The sequence below is a fragment of the Protobothrops mucrosquamatus genome, unplaced genomic scaffold (assembly GCF_001527695.2).
Source record: "Protobothrops mucrosquamatus isolate PMUCROS unplaced genomic scaffold, P.Mucros_1.0 scaffold_243, whole genome shotgun sequence".
Taxonomy (NCBI): domain Eukaryota; kingdom Metazoa; phylum Chordata; class Lepidosauria; order Squamata; family Viperidae; genus Protobothrops; species Protobothrops mucrosquamatus.
Genome location: NW_015386319.1, coordinates 571,925 through 578,352, shown reverse-complemented (window position 1 = coordinate 578,352; position 6,428 = coordinate 571,925). Strand labels below are relative to the sequence as shown.

Genomic DNA, 6,428 nt, shown 5'->3' with positions numbered 1-6,428 from the left:
AGAAAGAAAGAAAGGAGAGAAGGGAGGGAGGGAGGGAGGGAGGGAGGAAGGAAGGAAGGGTCTGAGGGAAGTCCTGCTTTAGCACTTGGCCACCAGCAGCCCTGTTGCCCCTTTGCCATTCCCTGGTGGTCTCCCATCCTATTGCTGAGGATGCTTTGGTTACAAAGCCAGGTTTCCTCACATGGAGAGGGAGTGGGCCTCCCTCTGACCCACGCACTATGTCCTCCTGCACCCACCATGAGCAACCTGGCCAAGGAGAGTGAGCATAGCAGCAGCAGCATTGAGGAGGAGGTAAGTGCAGCTGGGCGCCCCCTCGGGGAAGTGCGGCTAGGCTAGGCAGGGCTATGGGGTCCTGATGCCGTGGGAGCTCAAGGGCCGGGCTGGGCACTTGACCTCTGCTGCCCAGGGCTCTGGGCAGTCCATGCCACTGTCCAGGGGCCCCGTGCACAGCCTGAGGCTCAGTGAGACTCCTCCAGTGGACCATGCCCTGGAGCTCGCCCCCGTCCCACCCATCCTTCCCCACCCTCGGATGCGCCTCATTCCTGCCCAGGCCCGCACAGGTGCCCGACATGAGTGACATGGAGCTGGCCACGCCCATGCCAGCCACACCCACCCGGCCCCCCAATGGCAACCACGATGCTGATGCGGCCCTCAATGAAATTGAGTTTGACACCCCTGTCTTAAGGAGATAGCATTTAACCCCTTAAATGCTACTTATATATATGCTCTGGCCAGATGGTTACATACTGGTCCAGCACAGTCTGGATCTTTTTTTCTTTGCATTTTAGCCACCTGTTATCTATTTCTCTTAAGAGAATACTCTTAACAGCTGCTGGTACTAAATAACTGTTACAATTTTGTGCCAGAGTTGTTTTTTTTTTAAAAAAAACTGTCCTAAAATGTTTTTGAAGACATGGCATTAATATATTACAGAAAACCTTATTTTCTTATTTTACTCCCAGTAGGCTGAGAACAAGTTACTTACTTCCCAAGTTGGTCTGGGTTTTTTTCAGAGACCTCCAGTCTCTGGAAATAAAAACTTTCTCTCATCCCAAGAAAAGGCTCTAAATAAACTAACTCAAAATCCAACAGGAACTTAGAATTGTTTGTTCTTGTTTCATAGGGTTTTATTTTGGCCTAAATTTTATGAATCACATTTCTTTGGAGGTTTTTTTTTCATTTTCTGTATACATTAAAAATGGACTTAGACCTCTGAAAGACAGGATATTTGAATAGCATCAATTAAAGACTCTGAGTCAAAGAGCTACTCCTCAATATAAATGTCAGAATACATTAACAAGATAACAGAAGCATCAGTTGCCACCCTTTCTGTGCTCCAATAGGACATTAGGGTAGACATTTTTGCTTGCCATTGTAAGCAGGTCATACATTGTTTCATATCTGAACTAGAGAAGACTCAGCTTATCCATTCCTTTCTGATTCAAAGAAATTTCTGAACAAATTATATTGCATTTGCATTTAGACACATATCAGATCTGGCAAGACAGGCAAAATGTCAGATTTGCCTGGCTCAGCTTGGGGGGGGGGCTTCACAGGAATCCTGCCATAAAAAAGAAGAAGGGAGAAAGAAGAGAGAAGGGTGAAAAGATAATAAAGCTTTGTCTTTACGTGACAGGAAATCAGGAGGAGGGAATGACAGGTGAGAAGGACCAGAGCAGCTGGATCCAGTTGGTACCAGCATCCCACAGCCAGGCACCGTGAGAAGTATGCGGATGTGGGATTTATTGTCTAGTTGAAATAAACCATCACCAGCCAAAACTAAGAGAAAACAATGGTAATTTATTTGTACTACTTTGCAAAGAAGATGTTCCTTGTGCATGCAAGCACACAGTGGACATACCTTAAATCTTCAATTCTTTATATTCTCCATTGCCATTACAAATTTACCTCCCATCTCTTCTTCATTGGCTTAGTAATCATGCTGTAATCATGCTGTCACAACCTATCCAAAGCTGCTAAAGTGAATACATTATCTCCACTCCTGATTACATCTCCCACTCCTCTAATTTGATCACCCCCTGCCCTTATTTACAAATTACCTTTTTGGCTGTTAGTTCCTAGGGGTTGTCTCTAGAGTTACTATCATATTAGTAAATTCTGGTTAAGACTGGTTTTCAGCATAGGCAGAGACCTTTCTAGATACAATTCTCAAGCTTCAGCTAGGCTCATGAGATTAAAATATATACAATGTATTTCTTCACAGGCTAGCTAGCATGTCTTCTGCAGTTTCTATAAAAACAATAGACCCTTTTCCCCACAAGGATTACCCCCAAATATCTCAAGAGTTCTCAAAATATCTTGGCAAGCTCCTGTTGGCTGGAAATGGACTGGTCATGGGGGAGGGGGGAGAGGAGAGATGGGCTGGGGACAAACTTACACCTTATTTTTGTATCCAGTGAGCATGAATTTCAGAGCTAACTTGACTTTACTGCAACTATCACTTTTAGTAAAAGAAACCTTTGATTTAACCAAATTGAGTCAAAAGCTTTTCTTCCTAAGGGATTGGATTGGGACAGGTCTCACCAAATTCATGAGAACATACAGTGGAAGGAACAGAATACCAGAGGCCAAAGAGGAAAAGGTGTATTTTGATTTACAGTAGCCCCAAAGCCACACATTATACTCTTACTCTACCATAGCAACTGACATGCAACAAGATCATAACTGTTCTGAGACAGGCCCTTTTCATTCTTCCTAACCACTCAAACTATGTGCAGGCTCTGTCTCCTTAAATCTATACCTTCTGTAGCTGCAGCTAGCACTAATCACCTGAGAACTTCATCCTGGTCAAGCCTTTTCTGGAACCGTGAACTGAGATGTGTTATAGTTCTGATCCAGATAGCATAAACTCCACCAACATGGTTTTAAAAGATATTTATTGTTCAGGAATTCTAAGCAGAGACTTACTTTGCAGTAGATACATCCGGTCATATTCATATCTGTCCATTCTCGTAGGTAAAAAGGGATAATTCCCCATCTCAGCTAGGCATGGTTACAGATGCCAATCGATGCGTGCATGATGCCTGATTAAACAAAGGCTTTTACAACCCTGGCACTAGCCAGGACATCCTGTGATAAACTTTGAAGCCCCTCCCACTGACTAGATAAAATATAACAAGACTACATTTCCCAGAGGCCATCTCTTAAGGAGACAGTGTTTAACCCTTTAAATGCTAAATGCTCTAACACAGTTTTCTAATCTAAACATATGCTGTGGCCAGAGTTACATACTGGTCCAGCACAAAGCCCTTTCAACTATCTTGTTAAATTATAATATGGAGCCTTTGAGAGTCCCCTGATCTTTTAGTATTGCAGATAAATATTGAAAACCTTGAGGCTTTTAAAAGAACCATCTTCACAGTTATTAAACTAAGGAAAGATATCAGTATAGTAAAGTTATTAATAAGTGCCTTAAGTCCATATTCCAACAATAAATAACCAGTTTCTTCTTTCCAACTGTTTGCCTCAAAGTTCAAATGCAATTGTGGGACAAAACTAATTCTACAATAGTTCAAATTTAATAATTAGAAGCAGCTGTACATAGGAAACCTAGCAGTCCTTAAATTATGTAAACCAAAATATCCTTCAGGATTAGAGGTAGCAAAAAACTACCAACTGTGATAATAGAAACAATCTATATCTTATCAGACAATTACAATTAGAAATGGATTTCTGATTTGACTCAAAGACCAATACTAGGTTCTGCACCAAGTCAGAAGCAGTCAAGCTATGCATGATCATAGAATTGCAGGACTGGAAGAAAGCTTGAAGGTTTTCTAGTCCAACCCCCCTAACTTTTAAAACCAATTTTAATTTAAAAATATGTTTTCATAAGTTCCATCCGTTTATCAGCTGTGTCTCAAAGTCCATGCCTTATAAGATAGATTAAACTTACAATATATTACCGTAAGTTCCTTATTTTTGGGCTACATAAAAATATGTAGGCTTCCCTCCTGTGGTGGGTTTTTTTGGAGAAGGGAAAAACGAAGTGATGTCTAAGTGAATTCATTCTAATTTCAAAGCATTTCTTTCAAAACCCTTATAGAAAAAAATTTCTGTCAGCTCAGAACACAGGTACCAGTATCAAGACAGTGATATATGTCTTCAACCACAGTTCAACCCTGAGCTTACAATATTCTATCGGTGCGATGATGCGCGCACTGTGTATAAGTAAAGATTTCCCGTGTCCAGTCTGTCAAAAGATTTCGAAAATAGAATTTATGGGCACTCCAAATGACAGTAAAAATACGCTCTAACGTTCCAAAATTAAAATAGATAGGCCGTGCTCATCTCCGTTTCTTAGCCGAGGGAGCCAGTGCTGTCCGAAGACACACACACAAAAGTATCTATTTTGATTTTGAAACATTACAACGCATTTTTACTGTCACTGGAGTGTCCGTAAATTCTATTTTTGAAATCTTCGAATATCCATTACTTTTTAGAAGAAAGGCAAGATCAAATGATCAAACACTTAAAAGCTCCCACGCCCATACAACACAAGGAAGTAGTTGGATATGCACGCCTTCTCACGTCTCCTGCGCGTCCCATCCGTCCTCCCCGCCCGGGCGTGGCTTCTTTTGGTGCACAAGGGAAGCAGAGGGCGATCGCGCCAAGTTAAAGGCCGCTTGGTAATGTGGGGCAAAAAACGGCTGCGGGGGTTTGATAGTAGGCGGGCGTTGGCAGCAGTCACGTGGCGGCGTCATCTGAGCCGGGTGGCGGGTTCGGAAGGTATTGCGTGGCGGCTGGGGCGGGTGAATTCCTACAGGGCGATCGCTGAAACAGAGAAGTGCGGGCCTTGCAGTCCTTGGTCGGGTGAGGAAAGGAGCTACTTGGGAAATGCGATCCGATGCTTTTTTTCTCCCTTCCCTCTTGGCATTCTTGGGATGTGTGTGGCGCTAATCCTAAATCGACCATTCTCGAAGGCTCCCAAGCTCTCTGTTCCCAAGAGGCCGAGCTGTTTTCTGTAATATACATTAATCGTAAATATTGTTGTTAAACATATATTGGCATTTAACATTGCTGAAATTCATAATTCGCAAAATTGATACCTACCGGTGGTTGTTAAGACACAATTTCCAGTTTGATGAGTGGAGAGAAAAGCTTTTATTTAATACACTCCTCAAATAGTTTACATCAAGAGTGCTTTCATAGTAAAGTAATAAATTTAAGGACCAATTCAAACATGCAAAAAACAGATGTAGATGTGATTGTGTAATGAAGTTTTAATATCGAGCATATTTATTACCAATAAATACTAATCTGAGTCATATGGTAATTTATATATAAATCCACACACAGTCGGTCAGAGCCTAAATATATCATCCCCTAAAACTATTAAATCAGGTTCTTCCCCCATTCCCTTGCCTGTCATCTCAGATTTCACCAGGCACTACACACCCAGTTTGAAACTATATGATGCCTTAGGGTTGTGAAGTGGGTTTGGCTGAGTCAGTGACTGCCCTAAAATCATCCAGCCGGCTTTCATGCTTAAATCAGGACTAGAATTTACAGTCTCCCCTATACTAAACTGATTCTTAATTACCCCAATTTCTGTTGGATGACAAATTCTGTCAAGCAAGATTGTTACAAAACCTGATCTTGCTGATAATTTTCATTCAAATGTGAAGAAAGGAAGAGGAGTATCAGTTATCTTTGACTCAATAGCAATATAGGAATAATTCTACTGAGCAAGTAGAAATAGCAGGAACATTAGACCAATATAATTTTAACATTTTTTATTTTAAGGAAAAATAAAAATGAATAATTATTAAACACATTTTGGGGACTTTTTATTAAAATAGCAGATTTTAATATATTTAGAGCAATGACAAGTAGGATTCTATGGCACAAAAACTAAAGGGCAAAAAAACAAGTTCAAATTTTCTGAGAATTTTGAAGCATAATTGTGAACTACTCCATTAGGGAAAAAATAATGGAGGACAGCAGAAATAGACCATGTAAAACGCTTAGTAAACATTCAAAAATAAAAAGGACAAATAAAACAAATAGAAAGATAGAAAAGTCACAAATAGAAATACAAATAGGCAACCTGTAACTATTGGAGTGATGTCAAGAAGGTAATACCCAGAATCATATGTTAACAAAGAATGCATAAAGTGACAAAATAGTATATTTAGATAAATTCAGAATTTCTTCAAAATCAATATGCTCTTCAGATTTTTTTTTTGTTAATAACTTATAAATAGATGGCTTCCGGTTTGAGTTCCTGTGCCGATGGCAGCTATTCTTTTGGCTGCCTGCCCCGAGGACGCGTAAAAGCCGCAGGAGCAGCGTCAAACAGCTGCTCCGCGGCTTGAATCCCCTTCCCCGGGCAAAGGGGAGGGGGGAGAGTTTCCCTGATAGGGGTAGAGCTCCTGAGCTCCCACAGTTTTATAGCTGTGGGGGTG

At 41.1% G+C, this 6,428-nt stretch overlaps 1 protein-coding gene across 1 annotated transcript in view; it reads left to right on the top strand.

Annotated features, from left to right (window-relative positions):
• Window positions 1-4,632: 4,632 nt before the first annotated feature.
• PLPP6 (phospholipid phosphatase 6) overlaps window positions 4,633-6,428 on the top strand; it is a 15,847-nt gene continuing 14,051 nt past the window's right edge. Inside the window, exon 1 of the mRNA XM_015830450.1 lies at window positions 4,633-4,649. The gene's annotated coding sequence lies outside the window, so the exon portion shown is untranslated. The remainder of the gene's footprint in view (window positions 4,650-6,428) is intronic.